The sequence below is a fragment of the Vulpes vulpes genome, chromosome 10, assembly GCF_048418805.1.
Source record: "Vulpes vulpes isolate BD-2025 chromosome 10, VulVul3, whole genome shotgun sequence".
NCBI classification, from domain to species: Eukaryota; Metazoa; Chordata; class Mammalia; order Carnivora; family Canidae; genus Vulpes; species Vulpes vulpes.
In genome coordinates, this window is record NC_132789.1 from 4311520 (window position 1) to 4324979 (window position 13460).

General features: G+C 45.8%; 1 long non-coding RNA gene across 2 annotated transcripts in view; it reads right to left on the bottom strand.

Annotated features, from left to right (window-relative positions):
- Positions 1-2894: 2894 nt before the first annotated feature.
- The window catches only part of LOC112933839 (uncharacterized), a 63473-nt gene continuing 52907 nt past the window's right edge, over positions 2895-13460 (bottom strand). Inside the window, exons 1-3 of one of the 2 annotated variants that reach the window (XR_003237753.2) lie at positions 4564-12539; positions 3874-3918; positions 2895-3532 (exon numbers count right to left, since the gene is read on the bottom strand). This is a non-coding gene — a long non-coding RNA (uncharacterized lncRNA). Of the gene's footprint in view, positions 3533-3873; positions 3919-4563; positions 12540-13460 lie in introns of those variants that run through there. The other variant, XR_011994625.1, reaches the window with a different exon arrangement.

Consider the following 13460-nt stretch of genomic DNA (forward strand, 5'->3'; position numbering starts at 1 on the left):
CCCTACCCCCACCCCCCAGCCCCATCTGAGCAGCACGGAGCCTCTGCATCAGAGCTGCCTGGGGGAGGGAAGCAAGTGGGAGAGCAGCCACTGCCTCCCACCAGCTCTCAGCACTCCAGGGAGGGGAAGCAAAACCAAAAGGATCCTGAAACAACCCCCACCCCCACCCCCACCCCCAGAGGGAGCCAATATCACAGACTTTCCTCTTCTTAAAAACTTTTTGGAAGCCATAAATGCAAAATGCTAATCTGTAACAAAGCAAGATGCGAGATAATCTGATAGTTGCCCTATAAGCTCTGCATATGTCAGCACGCTTAAAGTAATTCATAGTGGATTTTTTTTTGTATATATTTTTTATTGGAGTTCAATTTGCCAACATATAGCATAACACCCAATGCTCATCCCGTCAAGTACATAGTTTACGAAATAAAATTAAAACAAAATTCTGCTGGGGAGAAAGCCTTTTGCTTCTCCAAGATGCATGCAGGGCCGACCAATGAATCCACGGTTGGAATCGTTGGAAGCATGGTTGGAAGTAACTTACCTTTTTTTTTTTTCTGTTTGCCTCCAATTTTGCTTTGTGTCTTAGCAGTGGATGGTTTTGCTTTGCCTCCCTGGCTCTCTAAGGGTTGCACCTGTCCGGGACCGGATAGGTGGCTTGTCTCCTATCACCACAAATCCTTAGGTTTCCTTAAGTTTCCTATGGACTAACTAACTGCCCACCATCAGAAACCTAAAATTGCCATACACATCAGCTCCTGTTACATAGCGTTGCCTCCTGAAGTCTTTAAAATATGTTAAATTCTAAGGCACTTGGGTGGCACAGTCAGTGAGGCATCTGCCTTTGGCTCAGGTCATGATCCTGGGTTCCTAAGATTGAGCCTGGGAGTTGAACTGGGCTCCCTACTCAGTGGGGAATCTGCTTCTCTCTCACCCTCTGCCCACCGCACCCCCACCCCCGCTCTCTCTCTCAAGTAAATAAATAAAATCTTTTTTAAAAAAATGTTAAGTTCTTAGAAAGCCTTACTGAAAGCCTTTAGTGTTCAGTGTGCATAAGGTAAAAAAATGAGTCACTGTTTAAAAAAAGCACCTCTGAAAATCCTTTAAACCAGATGCAAAGCAAAGCACCTACCCCACAGCCTGTGTTAGAGAAGGACTACACCCTTACAGATCCTTAGGCTCCAGAACTCCCAGGTGGGAGATGCCGAGGTCCTGAGCCTCCTGAGCAAATGGAAGAGGCTAACCCGGGAGAGCTGCTCCTCTGGGCCGCCCTCCAGCACCCTGCAGCCGGTGCCTCTGTGTTGGGACTGTGGGTAGAATTGTAGTTAAACTATTATTCCAGTCTCGATCTTTTCCACGAGTGCTTCAAAGTAAAGGTGTGTGTGTGTGTGTGTGTGTGTGTGTGTGTGTGTGGCACAGGACTCTGCACGCTTGATCTGCCTGATAGGAGAGCCTGACACTTCAGGACTGGGGTGCACCTGCACCCCACGGGCCGGGGAGCCCCCAGGGACAGTCCCCCAGGCAGTAGACAGCACATGCCCTGCTGCTGGTGAGATGATCTGGGATATCTGGAGACCTGGAGGTTCAGGAGGAGCTGGAGCCCTGTGCACAAACCTCTGTGTCCGGTGGAGGGTGGGGGGTGAGGGGAGAGCCCTCATGCACAAGAGAATAAAAATCAGGGTTTACAGGGAGCCCCCTGCATGCCAGGACTGACTTCTCTGGAATGACTCCCTCGGCCTCCATGAAAGATTGGGGCTTGGCAGCCTTGGTATCCTAAGTGTGGGCCCCAGGGGCTGTCTGGGCTCACGGCTCTTGCCCTCCCTCCTATAACAGCTCAGAAGACTTCCAGATCTTCCCATGGCCGGTGCATTCTCAGCCTTAACGTGAAACTTTTCCTAGCTAGCAAGTGACTGGCTCATCTCCAAGCGGCCGTCTTCCCAGGACACTCTTTCCAGAAGCTCCCCACCCAGACTCGCCACCGCCACCATCAATGCTCTCGCTGCACCCCCAGCCATGGGCCTCCAGCTAATCGATAACCCTCGCTTCTGCTCAAATGCCAGAATAGTTCCTGTTTTAGGAAACCCCTGCAAACAGGGAGTCTAGAAAGGTGGGTTTTCAATTTCCAAAGAAGACAGCAGCACCTCAGAGAGAACACAGCTTTGCTCTTCCTGGTATCTTGAGCTGGGATTATAATAGAACACAGTGGGTGGGAGCTTAAAAAAAAATGTCTCTGAGGACTTTGCTACTCTTCCACAGTCTCGAAGCGCAAGCTCTTCTTTCCGGGGAAGAGGACTAAGCTTTGCACTCAGTGTCCCTTCCAATGGGGAGGTTGAGGCAGGCTATGGAGGATGCTTTCTGGCCATACAAGAAGACGCAGTTCATTTCCTTCGAGAACTGCTTTCCAATGGCACAGACAGAAATCATGCAAGGAACAACCTCCTGTCCGTGCTATCCGGTGGCACCAGACAAGGAAGGAGGCAGGATACTGTAATATTTGTAAGCTTGTCTCCTATTGATGTTACTCGGGTTAAAGTTTTTGTCTCCTCCCATAACCTTTTGTCCCATTTAAAGAAAATAAAGAACTCATCCTCACAAACTAAAATGACCAGTTTGTATTATCCTCTTTTTAAAAACATTACAGCTCATTAAGTCATAGAGTCCAACAAACTATGTAGTTTTTTAAAATTTTCTTTGGGCATCCCTGGGTGGCTCAGTGGTTTGGCGCCTGCCTTCGGCCCAGAGCGTGATCCTGGAGTCCCGGGATCGAGTCCCACATCGGGCTCCCTGCGTGGAGCCTGCTTCTCCCTCTGCCTGTGTCTCTGCCTCTCTCTGTCTCTGTATCTCTCATGAATAAATAAATGAAATCTTTAAAAAAAATAAATAAATAAATAAAATAAAATAAAATAAAATTTTATTTGATAAGGATTTATTCTGTGTGGGAGTACAGAGATGTCGATCACAACATTATTGCCCTGGCAACAAACTATGAAATAAGATAACAAAGAGAATTATGGGGTTTTATAGGGTGATTTTCATACTGCGGGAAATATTTTCTTCCATGGTTAAAACGAGACACATGAGAACCATGTCCCCTCTTGCTGATAGAGCTGTGTGTGCTGGTGATGTCCAGAGGCTGTGCAGCCACAATGAGGCCATGAGGGAATCATGGTGTGCTTGAATGCAAAGGCCAAGGAAAGCCTCCAGGTGTTATTGTTCTGCTGCAGAATTCACCAGCCTTGGAACTGCCTCCCTCTGGCTTCCCACAGTAAGAGACAACAGGCCCTGTTGTCAAAGCCACTGTGAATCAGGCATTTCTATTTCGCGTTGTTGAAAGCAAGCTACAGAAGTACAGGCTCTTTCCCAGGTATTTTTCACTTGAGTTCTGAACGTGTTCCGCAGCAGACAGAGATCTGCAGCTGTAGTACAGCATAAACAAGGTGGCAGACTTAGAGTCTCTTCTGATAGCTGGACTGGATATAGATCTCGAAATCGGCATCAGATGGCTTGGTCACCTTTTCCCTTTGAAGCGAAACTTGAAAAGGAGGCAAAAGATAGTTTTTTTTTTTAAGATTTTATTCATTTATTCATGAGAGACAGAGAGAGAGAGAGAGAGGCAGAGACACAGGCAGAGGGAGAAGCAGGCTCCATGCAGGGAGCCCGACATGGGACTCGATCCCGGGAACCCCAGGACCATGCCCTGGGCTGAAGGCAGGTGCCAAACTGCTGAGCCACCCAGGGATCCCCAGGATAGTTCTGCATGAAGTCTGGCTCATCCAGTCTTCCAGGAAGGTGGCACCCCTGTTTCCTGGCAATGGTTAAGGCAAGCCCAGCATACAATTCTTTATTCACTCACTCATTCATTCACATGATTACCTGTCACTTTCTTTCCAACGCCATGAACTCAAAGGTGCTTATGGTCTAGAAAAGAAAAGGGAACAAACTGTAACAAACTACATAGTGACAAGTACCAAACTCCAAATGGAGCGCACAGGGGAGGGCCTTGTCCGGAATGTGCATCAACTGGACCACTTTTGCAACTCCTGGAAGATGTGACTCAATAAACAGGGTAGGGACACCTGGGTGGCTCAGTTGGTTGAGCATCTGACTCTCGATTTTGGCTCTGGTCCTGATCTCAGGGTGGTGAGATTGAGCCCGGCATCCGGCTCTGAGCTGGGCAGGAAGCCTGCTTAAGATTCTCTCCCTCTTCCTCTGCCCCTCCTACCCCTGTGTGCTCTTTCATTCATTCTCTCTCTCTCTCTCAAATAAATAAATAAATATTTAAAAATAAATAAATAAACAAGGTAGTCAGAAAGACCAGGGGATTCCTTGGACGGCTTTCACGACAACTTCTCTTGCCTGTTGAATACTTTGAGGCAAAGCTCCTATTAGTGACTTTTATCTCTGCTTCTGGGTGGATTTAACCCCATAAATGCCAAGAATGACCTTTAGAGAGAGAAGAAAGCAGGCCAACTAGACATGCAAAGCTCATCTGGTTTAATACAATGAAGTCCCGAGATACTGTTGCTCTTAGCAAAAGGTCAGCAACCCACAACGCAGACCCACCTGCAACGCGACCACGTTTCAGCACAAAGGGCCCATTACTCCGCAGCCAGGGCCCCCCTTGTTTTGCACATAACGTGTCCATTTCACTCCTGCTTCATCAATCATTTCTGTTTTCTCCATTTTGGCCTTCAAATCTGTACTGAAAACCCTAAGCACAATAATCATAACTTTGAAAAACGTTAGCAAAATCATCTTTATGACAAACACGAGCTCAAGTCACTTTTGCCACCTTGAAGAGAATCAGGTCATTTGTGGATAAAAGGCACGAGTAATAAAAGCCTCCCATGGGAGCACAGCCCAGTCATAGAAACTTCGGGAAGCCCAGTGACTGAGCTGAGCTGCTAACCCTAAGGAACAGGTTACCAGACCAACTGAGAGGCACCATTTCACCAGCGCGCACTAGTTCGCACTCCGCTAGCAGGTCCCACAGGCGTCTTCTGCTTTGTGAGGACCTCACACTTGCCAGGGTCAGGGTGACGGGATGGTGGCCAGCGTGGGTGATGGTTAAAAGGAGTTGTCTAAAAACCACCATCTGTTTCCTCTGGGACTTCCTACTGGTCCTCAAGGTGACTTTCACTGCCACTGTCTCTACTCCATGCGACCGCCTTCGTGACGCTAATTACATGTATCCATAAAATCATTTTGTTTCTAAAAAGGTGCTGATGAGTCCTGGTTGCTGGTGAAAGGCAATCTTCATGTGTCCCCTTTCCTCTGGGAGGTTTGAGGAGGGAAACAGCAAATGGCTTTGCCTTTGCAAACTAAACCACTATTTTACAAGCGCCCGGAAGTAGGAGCCCCAGCATTTTGCCAAGCATGTTGGTTTTCTGTTTCATCATCATGCTGGGAACCAGCTTGCTATCTGCTTCAGGGGCCACGAGTGATGGAATGGAAGCAGGTGTGTCTGGGCAGGTGTGAATGGATGCGATCTGCACGGCCTGCTCTTCACCTGGAGATGGGGAGGGGTCCCCATGAGCTGGAGGGAGCACACACAGCTAGGGGACTAGGGTCCCTGAGGAGGAAGCGGGCAGCCCTGGCCACATGGGGAGAAGGAACGATGGAGCATGCCGTCCTCAGGAGAACCAGACACAGCCCACTCCTTGGTGTAAGGTGTTCAAAGCTCACTTCCTGAGGAAGATTCCAAGAAGCCAGATGTTCCCACCATTGGGAAAAGGCACAGCAGAGCTCTGACCCGGGCTGCCCTCTCACTTCTTCCCCTGCTCCAAAAACCATCTTCACGTTGCTGATTTTTATTGTTATTTTTAAATTTCTGATTATTGTATTATTATTAGCAACGTGCCACAGGACATCTCCCCACAACCCAAGTAAATCAGCATGACTTCATCACCTACGACTCACCAGCACAAAAATCAAACAAGTTCACATCCGTGTCCACTCTGCAAGTCAGAGCCACGGGGCACTGGGTTCCACCACTGCCCAGGCCACGCTTGTTGAGAGGTCTCAAGTCTGACTGACACATGCCCCACGGGTGACTTTTGCCTACAAATTCTGCCAACTGTTGTGTTGTCTAAGGGCTACACTCCTGGTCCTTGGGTGCTAAGGATGTCCAGGGAGTCTTGAACTTACCCGTGATGGAGAGAGGATGGTGAGCAGTCCAAGAGCCTAGATGGGCAGCTCCTAGCTAGACCAGGGGCAGGTAGTACACTGATGCTGTGGACGGCATTTGGACATGACCAAATGCCATCAGTGCACACTTCAGAGTCCACCAGCTTCCTGGTGATGGTGACAAGGGCAAAGGCAGAAACTGGCCCCCACTTTTTTTCCAACTCATGAGCAAAAAACCGGACTCCCTAAGTGTTTCGATCTTTCTCCTTTCTCCTGACCACTGTTCATTTTCCATGGTTCACCTTCCCGTGAGGATAGCAGATAAAAATAAATAAATAAATAAATAAAAGCAATGAAAGCTAAAGAGAAAAAAGTACAAAACTGTCTTTAGCCTTCGTGTTTTATCCGATCACTCAGTAGCTGAGCCAAGCCTCTCCCCCTGTACCTCAGGAAAGGGATGACAGGAAGAAGCATGCCAAGCAGAAGCTTGAGAGAGCTGGTATTGGAAACACTATTCTAATTATGCTAATATTCTCATTCTCCTGAAACTCATCAAGACTTACTCTCTGCCGCCTACTGTACATAGGGCACCTGAAAATATGAAGACACATTCTCCATCAAATAGGCGGCTCATTCTAGAACAGGGCATTCCTGTTCTGACCACTGTTCATTTTCCATGGTTCACCTTCCCATGAGGATAGCAGATAAAAAAAATAAAATAATAAATAAATAATAAATAAAAGCAATGAAAGCTAAAGAGAAAAAAAGAAAGAAAACAATGATGTGTTAGGCTGTCCATAAAGACCCTCTAGCTGACTACCTAATAGATGGAACTCAATCAACACTGCCCAACAGCAACAGATTTGGCCCCCAACCAGATCAGCCTGCCCTCTGTCTTCCACAGTGTCTCCATCAAAAAATCATGGCATAATGATCCCACTCAAAAATAAAAGCACTAAAGTTTACTGAGCACTTGTTATGTGTGAAGCGTTGTTCTAAACATTTTACATTTCGTTTTTCATTGAACCCTCTCAGGTCTCCATGGTATAGGTGGCATTACGATTCCCACTTGGCAGATGAGGGAACCTATTTGAAATGTCACCGTAGAAGGAAATCGGACGAGGATGGTGACCAGGGGAGAAGGATGTGGTACCCTGCTTTAGCAAGTGGAAGGGAGAAGAGTCTATCTTTTTGAACAGCAATAAGCATTCTCCAGACGTTAGTTACTGAAGATATACTGGCTCAAGTATGCAGACCTAGTGACCAAAATATGGCCTTTAATGCCAGACATTCTACGTCTTAGACACCTAATAAAGTCCATTATCCTTATAAGTTGGCATCTGGAAAAAATAGTTTACGCTTGCTGGTATTCATAGCATTCACTACAAAAAGTAAAATACACCTACACCTGCATGAAACATGTCAGCAACCTCCCTACTCACGGAGAGACCGATGACACATCTTACATCCTATTTCTATTTCTCCAGGATATTCCTTGTCCACATATTTGTTGAACAACCTCTTCTGGTATGAAATTACATAAAGACAGGAAAGTTGTCGATATAAGAAAATACCCATTGCTGAGCTCACGGCTAATACATCAGTCCTGTGGGAATGAGCAGCATCTATGTTCACAAATCACGTCAACATCCTTTTTTACGTTTTTTATTTAAATTCAATATAGTTAACATAGAGTGTATTATTAGTTTCAGAGGTAGAGGTCAGGGACTCATCAGTTGCGTATCACATCCGGTGCTCATCCATCCCATCCCGTGCCTTCCTTAATGCCCGTCACCCAGTTACCCCATCTCCTCACGCCCCTCCCTCCAGCAACCCTCAGTTTGTTTCCTAGAGTTAAGAGTCTCCTCAGATTCATCTCTCTCTCTGGTTGTTTTGTCTTATTTTACTTTTCCTTCCTTTCCCCTATGTTCATCGGTTTTGTTTTTTAAATTCCACACACGAGTGAAATGATGTGCTCTGTCTTTGATGCTTTCATGGGTGGACTCCAGCCACCTGTCAGACACCAACGGTTGGGAATCGACACCAACGTGACTCTCCTACCCTTCCGGATTTCCCGAGACAAGCCCCTGGGGAGAGTGGAAAAGTCCTGGAGTCCAAGCAAAGCTACAGACCCTGAAGATCCAGCAGGATCCAATCCTCTGCAAAAGTGTTGGTTGTTATCAACCAAAGAGAAGAGCCAGGCAAAGGTGATTCATGATCCCCACAATGATGACTCCACAACAGGTGTCTGATGATGCCTTCCCAGCAGGTGGCAGTGGCCCCAGCAGGTGCTCTGGAATGAGGCTGACTTCCTGCAGTCTGGGAATGGGTACTCCTCTGTGCTGCACTTGGGGCCAGTGCCTGCTGGCCACACTGTCCTTCTGAAAATAGCCATTCTCTCACTCCACTCCCTTACGCTCACTGGCTCACACTCTGCAGGAGTCTTCCATGTGCCTACACAGCACTGGTCCACCTCTCCCCTCAGCATGCACTGAAAAGCAAACTGTAGATCCACCGCTCATCTGGTAACTGATGGTTGAACACCCCTTCTCTCAAGACCCTGGGATTCGGGAACCTGGGTGGTTCAGTGGTTGACCACCTGCATTTGGCTCAGGTCGTGACCCCAGGGTCCTGGGATCGAGTCCCATGTTGGGCTCCCCACAGGGAGCCTGCTTCTCCCTCTGCCTGTGTCTCTGCCTCTCTCTCTGTGCCTCTGATGAATAAATAGATAAATAAATAATCTTAAAAAAAATTCCTCTTACACCGAGGACCATGCTTATCTTAGTCATTACCCTACATCCAGGCCCTGAGCACTGCACGGCAGGAGCTATATTGCCGGTAAGGTAAGTGTTTGCTTGATTATTCAGTGAGTGGGCCCCAGGGGCAGCTGAGAAAGTAAATGTGCATTTTTCCAGGTACCAGTGTGAAACAGTCCTGACCAGTGAGACAGAACCAGAGAGGGTGGGGGCTGGGGGCTTCTACAACTGCTCCACTGTCCTGATAAAAAAGACAAGCATCTCTGGTTTCAGCTCCTTCCACACTACGTCCTGCTCTGAATATGGCTGTGATGCTTGGGATTAGGCAGCCATCCTGTGACCCTGAGGGAAAGTCAGAGCCAATCATACGGTATGTGGGACTTTATGTTTTTGAAAAACCAAACTAATGCCAGCAGCTGCTGAGATCCAGACCTCTTGCTAATAAGTAAGCAAAACAAAGTACGATCTCAAGTGAATTAAGTGACCCGAGTTTTCTGCTACTTGCAATGAAAGCATTTCTAACAGATAGTAGTAGGTGTTGGGTTGAGATATCTCAACGCTCTGAGACTTCATCATCTTTAATTAAAAATTAAAAAGGAGATCAGCTATCTTGTACATTCTGCAGCACTAAAACTGAGTCTAAGGCAATCCACAATCTGATAACTGGGGAAGAGAGAAGGAAGAGATTTAAACACCGTTACAAAGAAGGTGTTTTACTTTATATGCTGATCTCACTAAGACGGAGGCTCTCACTTATCTCTTCCTCCAACATTACTGAGTAGTTCAGCAAACATGCTGGTTCACGATGAAGTATATAGGGTGCGATGTATAGTTTTTAAAGCATCCACTCTTCCCTCCTTCGTCCCAATATTAATTATGTAACTAGTTATGTAACCAATCGACATCCACATATTTGAATCTGATCTTTTGATTTCATCATGTCAGATCATCTCCTTTAGATTTTAAAAACGGCAAAGAACAATGTTTCTCTCATCTATGACGAACTATAATTAACTCCAAAAATATCTGTCCTTCAGTCACATAGAGCACTTTTTATAGTTGTTGGAGGCGTCACTGGTAAAAGTACACATTGACACTGCATTCTAAGAGCTATTAATAAGGCAAGACTTGGATGTTTTTTCTTCACTCAAAGTTCATTCCCCACCTCCCAGCCTTTGAGTGACTGCTATATTTTTAGCCAACCGAGCTTAACCACTGTGATCACAGAGTCGGGATCTGAGACTGAATTTCTTACAGAGATCAAGAATGAGCTGGAGTTTTCACATGCACATATATATACCAGGTTGTCTTTTTCTATATCTGAGTTCAGATATTACTGTACTCTGTTCTATCTAATTGCACTACGATCTCTGACACAATATCCATTACATATGGAATTTACATGCAAATGGCAAATAAATAGAATCTTGCTGCTGCTCCTTGGTCTGTGGTTCTTACGGTCAGCAGATGCTATTAGGGACTTTATTAGCCTGCTCGGTGATGGAAATGCTTTATCTGATCCTATGCCTTCAGCTGTGCAATCCAGCCCAGCTGCACTGCAAAATGGAATCTAACTCCTATGGCTTTTCCTCTCCAACACGAAGCCACCGGAATTGAATTATTGAATTTACACTGTCAGTAGCATTAGGAATATCTGCACGATCTCATTTCTCATTAAGCCACAAATGTTGTCCTTGTTCCCTCCATTTTCCAGCACATAATTATAACAGGCTAGTGAGCAACAAGGTATACACGTTGACTGATTAAAACCTGAAACTACTGCAAGTAGCAGTAAGACGAGGCCAGAAGAGAGGGACAGGGGTGTGCAGTAGAAGCTGTACTAGAAAGCCTTGGGGACCACTCTACAAACCTCCTTAGTGACAGAGGCTATCTCTATCTCTCTTCAGCTTGAACCCGGCAAGAAACGGCTCGGATTCACAGAATTGGCAAATGACAAGCATTCCTGAGTTACTGCACCCCTTAAGACCAGCTGCCTTCTGTTTCTAGACAAGGAAGGGAAAAACCTATTCTGAGATGAGCTGAACTGAGCTGTGCACCATACAAACCCTAAAAATAAGTCAAATACTGGAGAATTCCTGTGTGTCTCGGTGGAATTCAAGTTTAAAACGTTATTTCAGGTTTTTCTGATATTTAAAAAAGAATTATTAGCTCATTAAAAATAACAATTATAAGCCCAGGAGAGGCTCACATAAATGACAGATTTATGAAAAATAACTATTTTCCAAAACAAAACAAAACAAGACAAAAACCTGAGAGGAGGGGCAGAGTTTTTGCATTTTTGCAAACCTCTAAATGACTGGCTTAAGAGAAGACAACCGGATTTTCACATCAGTTTCTGCATTCAATCTGTTGCAATACCACACATTATGCAGCTTCTGGAAAATTCTACTGTACACATGTGAAGAATGAAAGTGAAAGCGCTAATAACAACATGCTACTGCTGATAATAATGGTGATTATTAAGAGTGTTAGGAACCCCAGGGATCTTGGATCCCACATTGGGAACCACTGCTTTAGATCAACATCATTTCATGGATGAACAGCCTCCTTTGGATGTAAAAGGCCAGTTATCAGCACTCTGATGTCCACTGGGTTGGAAAGCCATTCACGAGAGGCTCTGCTTGGCTCAGGATCACGTCACACCCTCTGCCACATGCCCTTCACCCAGCCCTCTAGAAACTGCAAAAAAGAAGCAGGTAGCTTCTTGCTACTTTAGTGTCTCTAAATTGGTTCCACCAAACCTCGGTATAGGAAGATGCAAAAACTGAATCCTAAAGAAATTGTGTGATGTCCAAAATCTAAGCTTGTTAAGTGGAACCAGAAGATAAGCTATAAAATCACGGAAGATGATCATGGATGAGTCCCCAGCCTTCAAGTGCCTTCATGATGGTTTGGCTAAACTGTCCACAGCTCATATGTTGATCTGCTTCATCTTCCCTAACGAACTGAAAGATCCTGAGATTTCAGATTTTAAGGAAGATGATATTCCAGAGAGATGAATTTCAGGAAGTCAGAGGCTCTTGAGAACATCTTTTTTTCCTTGCTATTTCTTCTGTATCCATCCTAAAGGAAAGTCCCCAGTGAGGAGATCCAAAATCCAGAGCAGAAGACCCCCTGTCTCATCCACTTGCCAAGCAGAGGCACCAACAAAACGATCCATCCCACAACTAACATCTGCCCTCCTGAAATCTTCACAAAGGCAATGAATAAGTATGAAAAATAGGAGTCATACCGGTGGGACAAGGAATGGAGGCTCTGACTCGGAGCATCTCAAATTTGATAGGATTTGTCAAATCTCACATTATTACTTTCCATCACAAGATACCACAGCACACGAGTTAACTAATAGATCCAGAAGCTGAAGGGACATGTGTTCCACAGATCACCTACGTATTAAGCCCTGTTCTTAGCTCTGAGTAACCTGCAAAAAGCTGGCATCTCAACGAGGACCACGGATGCTCAGTAAGTTAGCAATAAAACTACCCCAGGGAGTGATGAATGCAGGGAAAACAGTGAAGCTGAGTGATGGGAGAGACTGCTGTGGATGGGATCTCTTTGGGATGGACGAGAAGGCTCATCAGAGGGAGGACGTTGGGGCTTGGAACTCTATGAGGAGAAGAAGCCCTGCTGTTTGCGGGGATCCATGCAAACAGCATTCCAGGAAGAGGGAAGAACAATCACAAATTGTCTTGAGACGCAAACAAGCTTGGTGATTCACAGAGCCCCCTGAGGTCCATGTGGCGGAAACATAGGAACAGGGAATGTGGCGTGGCAAGAGGAGGTCAGAGAGGATGGGAAGGTTTTGGAGACATTCTTTTTTTTTTTTTTTTTTTTTTAGATTTACTTATTTGTTTATTCATGAGTGACACAGAGAGAGAGGCAGAGACATAAGCAGAGAGAGAAGCAGTTTCCATGCAGGGAGCCCGACTGGGGACTCGGTCCCCAGGGATCACACCCTGAGCAAAAGGCAGACGCTCAACCACTGAGCCACTCAGGCGTCCCCCGGAGACGTTCTTGAGTTTGAACTTCCTCACAGTCTGCCGTGACTCATCCGTCCAGAATCAAATCCTTCTCAGATCTGCAGAGAAAAAAAACTAGCCTTTCTACTTTATACCAAGCAACATTTCAAATACCCAAATCAGCCTTCAATCAGATCCCAAGCAATTCAAAATGGTCACTGTGCTGGCTCCATGAAACTTCTCTTTCCTCCAGCTCCTAACATTGCTCCTCACGCCTAACCCCAAGGCAGGCAGAATGTTCCTTTAGCTAAACCCAGTGGAGCCCCAAGCACTGTATTAAAGTTTTTACTCCCATTTAGAGGGAAAACTGCAATGTATTTATTAAGTGTGAATGCAAGCATATTGCCATGATAAGAACAAAAATCAGGACCCTGCAGGTTGGTGCAAGATTTTTAATATGGTATTTCAAATTTAATTCAATTCAACGAGTATTTAATGAGCTCTAACAAGCTGCCAATCCTGTGCTGGGGATGCAGAAACAACCAGTCAGCGATCCTCCGTGAGAAGCACATAATCAAAGAGACAGACACAAATTCAG